The 12,778-nt window shown below is 39.3% G+C and overlaps 1 long non-coding RNA gene across 1 annotated transcript; it reads left to right on the plus strand.

Moving 5' to 3' along the window:
- Window positions 1-1,266: 1,266 nt before the first annotated feature.
- LOC309639788 lies at window positions 1,267-11,222 on the plus strand. The gene is made up of 2 exons (XR_014251854.1): window positions 1,267-2,927; window positions 8,092-11,222. It is a non-coding gene; the product is annotated as an uncharacterized lncRNA (long non-coding RNA).
- The last annotated feature ends 1,556 nt before the right edge of the window (window positions 11,223-12,778 follow it).

The following is a 12,778-nucleotide window of genomic DNA, read 5'->3' on the forward strand; positions in this document are numbered from 1 at the left end:
GAATTGCCCTTAACACATTACAATAATTTAACACAACATTATCCATCACATGGGTGTTTCACTAGTGTGTGGCCATGAGTGACCAGACAACTCATGGGCCTACCCATTGGTGTTTCATTTGGAAAGAGTTCTGGCCTTCTATCTGCTATAACATTCATGTTCATTAAAGTTATGGACAGAACGTCTGGCCACTGTGGTTTGGATAAATAAACTGACACAACCTTAGGCCAGTTTGGTTTTTTTTTAAGTTCTATATTGATGTTTTATTGCCCTCTTTTCATTCTGGAAGAAATAGGCAGTGAAATCATAGGATCTCGAGGTTTTCAAATTTTATCATCTCTCCCACAAAATGTGTGCCCTGATGACTATCAATAGACAAAGATATTGAAAACTGAGAGATAATGTCTTTAGAAATCATTTGCTGACCATCACTGGTCATAAGCACTTACTTATGAACATGCTATAAAGCTATAAAGGTACACATGGTCACTAAAGCATATGCAGGTTAAAGAACTTCACTTGTATAAAATCAACCCAAGTATTTACCAAAGACCCCATGAGGGAGAATGAGCTGTCTTCTTTCCCTTGAGACCTGATGGTAGGATAACTTGTACAATTCCATTGAGCAGCTCTGGACCCATGAAGCAAACCAGCCATGCCTAATAATTCCTAGAAAACTTTTTGTTCATGTGTGCCATGTGATAGGCTACACAAGCTTGGTGCCACCTAGCCATCTGAGAAGCCCTAAAGATGATCTGGGTATCAAAAGAAAAAGAACACAAAACACCATATTAGTCTCCAAGAATTCAGAAAGTGGGCTCTGACTTTGAAGTAGAGCAATATTTGACAGAACTGTCAGGGGAATATCGTCAGCTGATAAAGATAAGAACAAAGATACCTATGAATAGAAAATGACCACAGCCCTGGCTGTGTTATTAACCAAACTAACCATTTTATAAATAACTAAAACAGAAAGTCAGAAAAGAACTTGAGAAATGTTTATTTGTCCAGAAGTGAGAAATCCCTGTTTTTACAATTAATGAAGTACCCAAAAGCATAGCCAGAGTCAGTCTAAAAGTTAATTTTCAGAAGAGTACCCACTCTGGTGAGGCAATGTTTTGCCACCTGAGCAGAATATGCAGAAACAAACAAACAAAAAGACCGTAAACTACTTCACAATGACCATAGAGCACAAAATCAGAGGCAAATTTTCACTCGTCTCACCTATAAGTAGCCCTCTCACCTCAATTTTACACTTTTTAAAATTATTTATTTATTTATTTATTTTGGCTGCACCGGGTCTTAGCTGCAGCACGCAGACTTCTTAGTTGCGGCATGTGTATGGGATCTAGTTCCCCAACCAGGGATCGAGCACAGGCCCCTGCATTGGGAGCGTGGAGTCTTACTGGCTGGACCGCCAGGGAAGTCCCTCAATCTTACACTTTTTAAAAATTCAACGTACCTTTGTAAAGAAAAACACACTCTTGCGTCTTGTGTGTTTCTCTATTACTCTCATACTGCTACACTCACAACACTTCACTTCTGACACCCGAAGTGTGGGTTTCCTACATGTCAAGCAATTCTCCATGACAGCAGCTGGGTGTCCTGCAATCAATTCAGTTCTGACACTACCTACCTGGAGTTAGCGTTAGATCCCACAAATTAAGGGCTCAGTCCCATGAGACTACCCCCACTTTAGATGCCAATCACAAGTCTCAGGTTATCACCTGTACTTCTGAGCAATCAGCTATAAACCAGGGTTCCCATGACCCCTTCCTTGGGTTCCATAACTTGCTAATATGTCTCACAGAATTTAGGGAAACACTTATGTTTATCAGTTTATTATATGATAAAGGATATTATAAAATACATAGATGAACAGCCAGATGAAGAGATACATAGGGTGAAGTCTGGGAGGGTCCTGAGGATAGGAGTTTCTGTCCCCATGGAGTTGGGGTGGCCCCACTCTCTCAATTGGTGGATGTGTTCACCAACCCAGAAGCTCTCTGAACCCCATACTTGGGGGCAAGTAGTGGGCAAGAGCTGAGGAGTAAGTGTCTGCATATTCTACCTGTTCATGAGGCTGAGAGGTGAGAGTTAAGATTGAGGCAAGCTGTCCAAATGGTGTTGGCTGTTCATTTTCTTTTTTTTTTTTTTTAACATCTTTATTGGAGTATAATTGCTTTACAATGGTGTGTTCGTTTCTGCTTTATAACAAAGTGAATCAGCTATACATATACATATATCCCCATATCTCCTCCCTCTTGCATCTCCCTCCCTCTCACCCTCCCTATCCCACCCCTCTAGGTGGTCACAAAGCACCGAGTTGATCTCCCTGTGCTATGCGGCTGCTTCCCACTAGCTATCTGTTTTACGTTTGGTAGTGTGACTGTTCATTTTCTGCTGAGTGGGAGGAGGAAGAGATGTTATTGCGACAATGCAACAGCAAACCCCACAAGTACCAGCCATAAGGTGATAAGGCAGTGTTCACTTAGTCAAGGTATCCCCAAAGTTAAAATTAATGCTGTCAGTAGTGAGGAAATAGAGCTTTGGGTAAACCAAAATCAGAAGTTTGGTTGCTCAAGCCTGGGCCCATCACGTGAAATGGAAAGTAAATGCAAAGCCTCGCTTACTGACACAGAGCCACTCTCAAGAGTCTGGTTAAGTCATTGCCCTCTGCTCACAGAGAAACACTATCTTTATCTTCCAAGGCTATTACAGGTTGAGCTGTTTATAGAAAGCCTCTCTTGGAGGTGACATTAAGTTGACATTTAAATGATAAGAGTCTGGCAAAAGAAGGTCAAGTGGTCAGCATTTCAGGCAGAGAATACCTAATAAAAGACCCTGCATTGAAAATGAGCAAGATGTGTTCCAGGAGCAGACAGAAGGACTGAATGTGGGGAATGAGAAAAAGAGAAGAATCAAGGGTAAGTCCTATGTTTTTTAGCTTGAGCATGTAAGTGGATGGTGATGCTGTTTAATGAAACGTGATCACCAGGAAAGAAGCAGATTTGAGCAGGGAATCAGTTCTAGAGTTCTGGGGAGAAATGAGGGCTAGAAATAGAGACTTGAGAGTACTTGGCATATAACTAACATTTATTAGGTGCTTACTGTGTCCCAGGCACTATCTAAGTGGTTCATGAGTATTTTCTTAGTTATACTCTCAACATCCATATGGGGTTAGCACTGTATTATTATCTTCATTTTAAAGATGAAGAAACAGAGAAATTTTCCCCATGGTCACTCAGCTAATGAAGGTAAAGTCAGAAGAAAAACTCAGGCAGGCTAACTCCAGAGCCCAAGTGCATTACCACTATGCTATGTTATCTGGAATACAATGGTATTTAAAGCCATGGGACCAGATGACGTCCCCCAGGTACAGTGTGTAGATAAAGAGAGAAGGGCATTGAAGTATTACAGCACTTAGTCATGTCCTTTCAGAATTTACAGTTTCCTCTGTCTTGTTCTGTACTTACCCTACAAGAGGCTAATTTACCCATTTGATCTGCCTCACCAAGAATATTCCTGTACAGCTGACCAACCCAGCTCCCAAACTAGACCTACCAGCTGTTATAAATTAATAAAGTAGCATTCTTATTTATAATTGTATGTATGGCTAGTTTGATTCCATTATTTCCCCTTGATTAATTGATAAAAATAGAAAGTCTGAACAAGTAGTGACCTTCCAAGATGCTAAAACTCTGTGAGGTCCCACCTGAAGCACCCAGCAGGCTTTCGTGGGCATCTTTTTAGTCAAATATGTGTCATTCCAGGAATTCTGGAAAGTAGGGTTTCCATGTGGCTTGTTAAAAATGCAAAGAAAATAAAATTCTGAACTAAAAATTCTTAACTCAGGATTTTCCTCAAACAGTACACACTTTCAGCAACTAGTTATAAGCTTTGGCAAGGCAAAGACCCTGCTCTCAGGAAGAACCATGGCAGCTGAGGACAGGCGAGTACCAGGTATGGACTCTGTGGTCTAAACATGAGAGATTTCTGCCAAGTTCCTCTTTTCTTTAGTTTTGAGCAATTGGTATATACATATATATCAGCAGGGCACATTAGGTTCTCTAATTCTCTCTCTCTCTTTTTAGATTTCCAAAGAGAGCTTTTGTTCTTTTGCTTTTGGTTTTTGGTTTTTAAAAATTTTTTGTTTTTATACAATTTTAAAGGTTACTTTCCATTAATACAAAATATTGGTTATATTTCTACCCCTATATTGCCCTACCCTCCTCCCCACTGTTAAACACTAGTTTTTGTTCTACATCCGTGAGCCCGATTCTCTTATGCTATATTCACTTAGTTTGTTATACTTATTAGATTCCACATATAAGCAATATCATATAGTATTTATCTTTCTCTGTCTGACTTATTTCACTTAGCATAATGCCCTCCAAGTCCATCCATGTTGCTGCAAATGGCAAAATTTCGTTCTCTCTCTCTTTTTTAATTGAAGTATAGTTGCCTTACAATATTATATTAGTTTCAGGTGTACAACACAGTGATTCACAATATTAAAGGTTATATTTCATTTATAGTTATTATAAAATATTGGCTATATTCCCTGTATTGTACAATATATCCTTGTAGCTTATTTATTTCATACATAGTAGTTTGTACCTCTTAATCCTCCACCCCTATTTTGCTCCCCCCTCTTCCTTCTCCCCACTGGTGACCACTAGTCTGTTCTCTATGTCTGTGAGTCTGTTTCTTTTTTGTTATATTTACTAGCTTGTTTTATTTTTTAGATTCCACTTATGTGATATCATACAGTATTTATCTTTCTCTGTCTGACTTATTTCACTTAGCATGATACCCTCCAAGTCCATCCATGTTGTTGCAAATGGCAAAATTTCATTCTTTTTTATGGCTGAGTAGTATTCCATTGTGTGTGTGTGTGTGTGTGTGTGTGTGTGTGTGTGTGTGTGTGTATCTCACATCTTCTTTATCCATTCATCTGTTGATGGACACTTAAGTTGCTTTTGTATCTTGGAAATTATAAATAATGCTGCTATGAACATTGGGATGCATATATCTTTTCAAATTAGTGTTTTCTTTTTTGGATATATTCCCAGGACTGGAATTGCTGGGTCATATGGTAGTTCTATTTTTTGTTTTTTGAGGAAATTCCATACTGTTTTCTACAGTGGCTGGACCAATTTACATTCCCACCAACAGTGTACAAGGGTTCCCTTTTCTCCACACTCTTGCCAATATTTGTTATTTGTGTTCTTTTTGATTCTCCACACTCTTGCCAATATTTGTTATTTGTGTTCTTTTTGATGATAGCCATTCTGACCAGTGTGAGGTGATATCTCACTGTAGTTTTAATTTGCATTTATCTGATGATAAATGATGTTGAGCATCATTTCATGTGCCTGTTTACCATCTGTATGTCTTCTTTGGAAAAATGCCTATTCAGGTCCTCTGCCTATTTTTTAATCAAGTTTTTTTTTGATATTGAGTTATATTAGTTCTTTATATATTTTGGATATTAACCCCCTATCAAACATATCATTTGCAAATGCCTTCTCCCATTCAGTAGGTTGCTTTTTCATTTTGTTGACAGTTTCCTTTGCTGTGCAAAAGCTTTTAAGTTTGATTTTAAGTTGATTAAGTTTCCCATTTGTTTATTTTTGCTTTTGTTTCCCTTGCCTGAGGAGGCAGATCCAAAAAGATATTGCTAAGACCTATATCAAAAAGCATACTGTCTGTGTTCTCTTCTAGGAGTTTTATGGTTTCTGGTCTTATATTTAGGTCTTTAACCCTTTTTGAGTTTATTTTTGTAAATGGTGTAAGTGTTCTAATTACATTCTTTTAAATGTAGCTGTTCAGTATTACTAACACCACATATTGCAGAGATTGTCTTTTCCCCATTGTATATTCTTGCTTCCTTATTGTAGATTAATTGCCCATAAATGCATGGGTTTATTTCTGGGCTCTCTATTCTGTTTCCTTGATCTATGCATCTGTTTTTATTACCATACCAGTACCATACTTTTTTGATCACTGTAGCTTTGTAGGCATAGTCTGAAGTCAGGGAGTGTTACCTCCAGCTTTGTTCTTTTTTCTTGGGAATGCTTTGACTATTCAGGGTATTTTGTAGTTCCATATAAATTTTAGGATTATTTTTTCTAGTTCTGTGAAAAATGTCTTGGATATTTTGATAGAGATTGCATTAAATCTGTAGATTACTTTGGGTTGTATGGACATTTTAACAGTATTAATTCTTTCATTCTATGAACATGGGATAACTTTCCATTTATTTGTACTATCTTCAGTTTCCTTCATCAGTGTTTTATGATTCTCAGAGTATATGCCTTTTACCTCCTTGGTTAATTTTATTCTTAGGTATTTTATTCTTTCCCTATCTCTTTTTATTTTATTCTTAAAACAAAAGATTTGTTTATTTTTAAAATATTTTTTATAACTTTTATTTCAGTTACCATCACTGACCTTAATAAAGTAACTCCCTCATTTCTCCAGGAAACCTATTGACAACTTCCTAAAGTCCCATGATTTTGACACTCACTTTTTAGCAATTACTTGGACACAGTTTCCTCACTGAAGAGAAAGAGAGGCTCTTCCTGGTGAAAAAGTTCTTGCGCCCCATGTTTTCAAGCAGAAGTTTTTCCATGGAGATGAAATGACATTTTTTCAAGGAAACCTTCCCAGTTGGCCCCTCTTGGTTAGGTTCCTATTATAAGGTCCCATTATTCCTTCATTACATTCATCACATTTGATATTATGTGATCAGTATCTGTGAAGAAAGACCACATCTATATTATTCATTGCCATATCACCAATACCTAGCATAGTTCCTGGCACATAGAAGATGCTCAACAAATATTTGTTGAATGACTAAAATGAATGGAAAACACTGGACACAGATAAGGCAGCTTCCAGTAATATAATGAACATGATCATTATGATCTCAAAGACTGCATAGTAATCTCAATGACTTTCACAAAGAAACTTGAGAAAGCATGTGTAAATTATTGGTATATTGTTACAGTTTATTTTCATTCTATGCCCATAGCAATTAATATAAGTATTGAAACACATTAAAGAAGCTTATCTGAAACTCTCTAAACTTGGTAAAATTCTTGAATTTCCTCTGTTTTATTGATCATGTTGGCAAGAAATTTATGGTCAGATAATTTTTATTGTAAGCTGTTCCTTTAATTTCTGTGGCCTCTAGTGATAAAGTCTCACTAGCTTGGATCTTTTCTATGTCATTATGAATGTCTCTCTGGGTCAGTTAAGAGGTCCAATGAATTGCTTTGCATAAACTCTACACATAAGGCCATATCACAACATATCATTTAAGAGTCTCATAAATGACAATTTGATGTAGATGGTGCAATTCTATAATATAAGGAACAATGAGTTTACCAAACTATTTATTATACTCATGAAATTTAGATCTCAACATATCTCCTGGATCCAGCATCTCAGTGTTAAGTAAGGGATGTTTGGGCCCCTCAAGCTGTCATAGGAACACAAAGCTTCTTTTAGGGTCTTACTACTTAAAGTAAGTTCTGCAGAACAACAGCAGCAGCACCTGGCACTATGGACTGAATTGTGTTCTCCCCAAAATTGATATGTTGAAGTCCTGACTCCCAATGTGATGGTTTTGGAGTTGGGGCCTTTGGGAGGTAATTAGTTTCAAATGAGGTCTTATGGGTAGAGCCCCCATGATGAGATTATTGTCTGTATAGGAAGAGGAAGAGGCCAGAACTCACTCGCCCTCCACCAAGCCAGGAAGAGAGCTCTCACCAGAACCTAACCACATGAGCACTCTGCTCACAGACGTTCAGCCTTAAGAACTGTGAGAAAATAAATTTTTGTTGTTTAAGCCACCCAGTCTACGGTAATTTTTATGGCAACCTGAGCTAAGACACCTGGGAGCTTGTTAGAACTGCTGAATTTCAGACCCTATCTTAGACCTGTTGAATCAGAATCTGCGTTTTTATTAAACCTTCAAGTGATTTTCATGCTTGCTACATGGCACAATTAAAGTTTGAGAAGCTCTATTTTAGGGACCTCCTTCAAGATAGAATAAAAACCACCTGAACATTTCAATTCCAGGTAGCAGATTCCCTGGTATCAAATTCTTCGATATGCTGCCAACCAGAAGCACCAAACTACTGACGGGTCCTGGAAAATGAAATCTTCAGAGTCAGCTCTCCCTGCTTCCTTTTTAACTGGATTTCACTTTAGAGAACAGAAATAAAGTGTTGGGATGTAGGTAAACAGGCAGAAGACAAGTAGTTCTTCAACAACTGTTTTTCAGCTTTATTAAAGTATAATTGACAAATAAAATGTTATATATTTAAAGTGGACAACGTGGTGATTTGATATATGTCTACTTTGTGAAATGATTACCACAAGCAGGTGACCACATCCACCACCTCACATAGTTACCACTTTTTTATGTGTGTAGTGAGAATGCTTAAGATCGTCTCTCTTTACAAGTTTCAAGATCACAGCACAGTATTATTAACTATAGTTACCATGCTGTACATTAGACCCCCAGAGCTTATTTGTCTCATAAGGGAAGGGGCATACCCTTCAACAACAGTTATTTACTGCAGTAAAAACTATCCCAGTCAACTCTCCCTAAAGTCATACATTCATATATGAAAAAGAACAAACATTAACAGGAACTTGAAAGAACCCAAAACTGGAACTAAGTTAAACGGCTGTGGACGCATGCAAATTTTCAGCTGTCACTATGTTGATGGGTTCCCAGACGCTCCTCTTCCGTTGGCTTTATCAGATTTTCAAACTTCATGGTGACACACTTTGAGGAATCCAGGGGAAATTGCATACGTTTTCACTTTTTTTTTTCCTGAATCACAAGTGCCTATATTATTTCTTTTATTAATAGGCCTGTGTCTAGAACTAAGGTTATGCTTGGTTTTATTTTGTTTTTAATAGGCTTTATTTTTCCTACCAGTTTTATTGAGATATAATTGACATACAGCCCTGTATAAGTTTAAGGTATACAGCATGATGAATTGAATTACACGTACTGCGAAATGATTACCACAATAAGTTTAGTCAACATTTTTCCTCTCATGTAGATGCAAGAAAAAAAAGAGAAAACCCATTTTTTTCCTTGTGATGAGAACTTTTAGGATCTACTCTCTTGGTAACCTTCAAGTATACCACACAGCAGTGTTAACTATTGTCATCATGTTGTATATTACATTCCCAGTACTTATTTATCTTTTAACGGAAGTTCGTACCTTTTGACCAGACTTTATTTTTCAGAGCAGTTTTAAGTTCATGGCAAGATTGAGCAGAAGGTACAGAAAGTTCCCATATGGACCCTGCTCCCACACATGCATAGCCTCCCCCACTATCAACATCCCCCACCAGAGTGGTCCATTTGTTACAATCGATGAGCCTACATTGACCATCCAAAGTCAGTAAGTTACATTAGGTTTTACTCTTGGTGTTGTACATTCGATGGGTTTGGACAAATTTATAATGACACGTATCCACCATCATAGTGTCACACAGAGTATTTTCACTACCCCAAAAATCCACTTTCACTTTTAACCACATATTTGCCCCTGGTGAAGCAGCTGCACTGGTGAACTGTGCCCAAAAGCAAGCAGAAGGGACAGGACACAAATGAAGATCTCATACTCCTAACTTTTTTCCACCAAAGTGGTCCCCCTTACAGGATATCAATCGTCCTGATGTCTCTTTTTTGAGTGGTGACGTCAAATAGTTTACCTATCAAGCTCAATGCACTCACCAAGTATTGACTTCAATCTGTCTCTTGCTAATGGTACTGACCACCTCTTGGGTGCCTACAATAGGCGACAAAATAATAAAATTTCCCATGAATCACCATGAACTCCTAGAGGATGGGGACAATGTTTTATCTTTTTATCTGCCTGCCTGCACAGCACACAGTTAAGTATCCCCCTAAAACATGCTGGGATGAAATAAGAGGTCAATGCCTTGCCCAACTTTCCCAAATCTAAATCAGTACCTTCTCCCAATTTTCCATACATACTTCAGTTTGGCATTTGTTATTATGAGCTCCTCGGATGACACGTCTACCCTGTCCTTTGTAACAAGGGAAATGGACACCATTCTCAGCCTACAGAGAAACTGGAGAGCTGGACGGGGATGACTGTTTCCCAACATCTTTCCACTGTGTGGGTGGTCCTGAACTATCTCTCTAGCATCTTCCATGACCATTTGTCCGCTGATACTGTAATGGTTTTCCAAAGGCTGACTTCCTCCCATCGCAGCCAGCCTTCCCAGCACCTGGAAGAGTATTTCCATCACTGGCTTAAACTAACAAATAAAAAGCCAGGGGCTATTTTAAGCAGCCGGTTTTCTGTTTTGTAGAAGCCATTCAACTGACCCAAACAAAGAAACTTAATATGGAATCACTAAGAACTGGGTCTAAAGATTCTTACGTCTTCTCACCCAGAGCCCTAACCCCTGGTTCCCCCTTGGCTTCATTTCAAAGGCAAAGGCTGGAAATTCACATCTGGGCAGCTATGGGAAGAAGTCCCAGGCAAGATCCTGACTATCCACCAAGTTGAGTCTCTATCTTCAGTGATAGGCACAGTACTTCCATGAAAAAATATGTCTTTTCGGCTAAGTTACAAATACCCTTTGTTACATGACAAATGGGTGGGATCATCACCTTTACTTTCAGCAAACCCTGAGAGAAAATACGATCCCATGAGATCTGGCCTTAAATCTGTTAACTCCTGGGCCTGGCATTAGAGGAGGAGATTCATGCGGTTAAATACAGACTCCTCCAGGGTCCACAAGGGTGGACTCAGAGAAGCCAGGAACATATCCACTACCTTTACCAACCAAAGCACTTTAGTCCCAGACTGGGAACGTCATAGGCACTGAATAGAGATTTACTAAAAGGTATTTAAGAACAAGAATAGGGCTTCCCTGGTAGCGCAGTGGTTGAGAATCTGCCTGCCGATGAAGGGGACACGGGTTAGAGCCCTGGTCTGCGAAGATCCCACATGCCGCCGAGCAACTAGGCCCGTGAGCCACAGCTACTGAGCCTGCGCGTCTGGAGCCTGTGTTCCACAAAAAGAGTGGCCGCGATAGTGAGAGGCCCACGCGCCGCGATGAAGAGTGGCCCCCGCTTGCCGCAACTGGAGAAACCCCTCGCACAGAAACGAAGACCCAACACAGCCAAAAATAATTAATTAATTAATTAATTAATTAATTTTAAAAAAAAAGAACAAGAATAATTTCAGAGGCATGGTAGGGTAGAAATTTGGTCACAGTAAGTCAAAAGCTGGCTTTGAGGTGAAATGAAAACAGCAAGTGAAATTAAAAGCCTAGTTACAGAAAGGACAGAGCTATGAGAATGGGGATGCAGTTCCAAGGGAAGGTTTTTTTAATTCATTTTCACATGAGAAAGACCTGAATGAAAATTTAAAGGGAGAAGTAAGTATATGATCTCTTTTATATGCCCCTATTGTATCATTCGTTTTTTATAATTCACTATTCATTCAATAAATTTTTTAACTGAACACCGACTATATGTGAGGAACTGGTATAGATGCTAGGAATACTTAAGTGAACAGAATAGATAAACCTCCCCTCACGAAAGTAGCGTTACCCAGTCCTGATTCTTAAACAAACTGCTTAAATGTCTTGAAGGGAGGCTGTCTGAGCTCCTCGGAATCCAGTCAGGACTAAGCTGTGCTCTGCCTGTGAACAGGCCACACAGTCTTGTGTTAGGTTATCTGGTCTGTCACCTCCTTGTGGCCTGGATCTTCCTCCAGGACAAGGATACAGCTCTGGCCTTTGCATCCTCAGAGTATGGCCAAGTATGAAGCAGGGTAGAGGAGGACCAAATCTAGTAAACGGGTTAACTTCACACAGGAAAGTTTACATTTGCTGGTTCATTTGTTTTTAACCTTAGAAAGAGGTTTATATGCTAAGAATTTTGCCCAAAGTCACAGAGAAGCTTGGGTCTGGGTAGAGCTGAGAGAAGGGCCCTGATCTCTCAATGATAATTCCAAGGCTTGATGACAAGCACAGTGCCAACAGAATATTTCCATTTTAAATAAATGACTACTGCCAGAAAATTCTTTTGTGCAGTATCTGAAAGATTAGAGAGATAATGGTAGAAATAAGACGATACTTAGTAACACGAGATACACTTCAGGAATGTTTCTTTTTTTTTAGAACCACCATTATTATTTTAAATTTTTATTTATTTATTTTATTTATTTTTGGCTGTGTTGGGTCTTCGTTTCTGTGCGAGGGCTTTCTCTAGTTGCTGCGAGTGGGGGCCACTCTTCATTGCTGTGCGCAGGCCTCTCACTGTCGTGGCCTCTCTTGGGGAGCGCAGGCTCCAGACACGCAGGCTCAGTAGTTGTGGCTCACGGGCCCAGTTGCTCCGCGGCATGTGGGATCTTCCCAGACCAGGGCTCGGACCCATGTCCCCTGCATTGGCAGGCAGATTCTCAACCACTGCGCCACCGGGGAAGCCCAGGAATGTTTCTTAATAAAATGTGATGAGCCATCACTATTGAATGAAATCATCAACTGTTCTCTGAAACTCCTATGAATCCACCCAGACAGCAATCTTTCCTTCCTCCTTAACCACCCCAGAGAACAGCTGAGTCCTCACGTTCCCAAGTGTCTCTCTTCTCAGAATCAGTGTTCAGAATAAGCAACTTCCTTTTTCAATCATCCTGAAAAGAGTGGAGCAATGATGAGCTCACGCTGCCCCCTCCTGGCCCACCCACTCCCTAACAAG

The sequence above is a fragment of the Balaenoptera physalus genome, assembly GCF_965194825.1.
Source record: "Balaenoptera physalus genome assembly, chromosome: 1".
Lineage (NCBI taxonomy): Eukaryota > Metazoa > Chordata > Mammalia > Artiodactyla > Balaenopteridae > Balaenoptera > Balaenoptera physalus.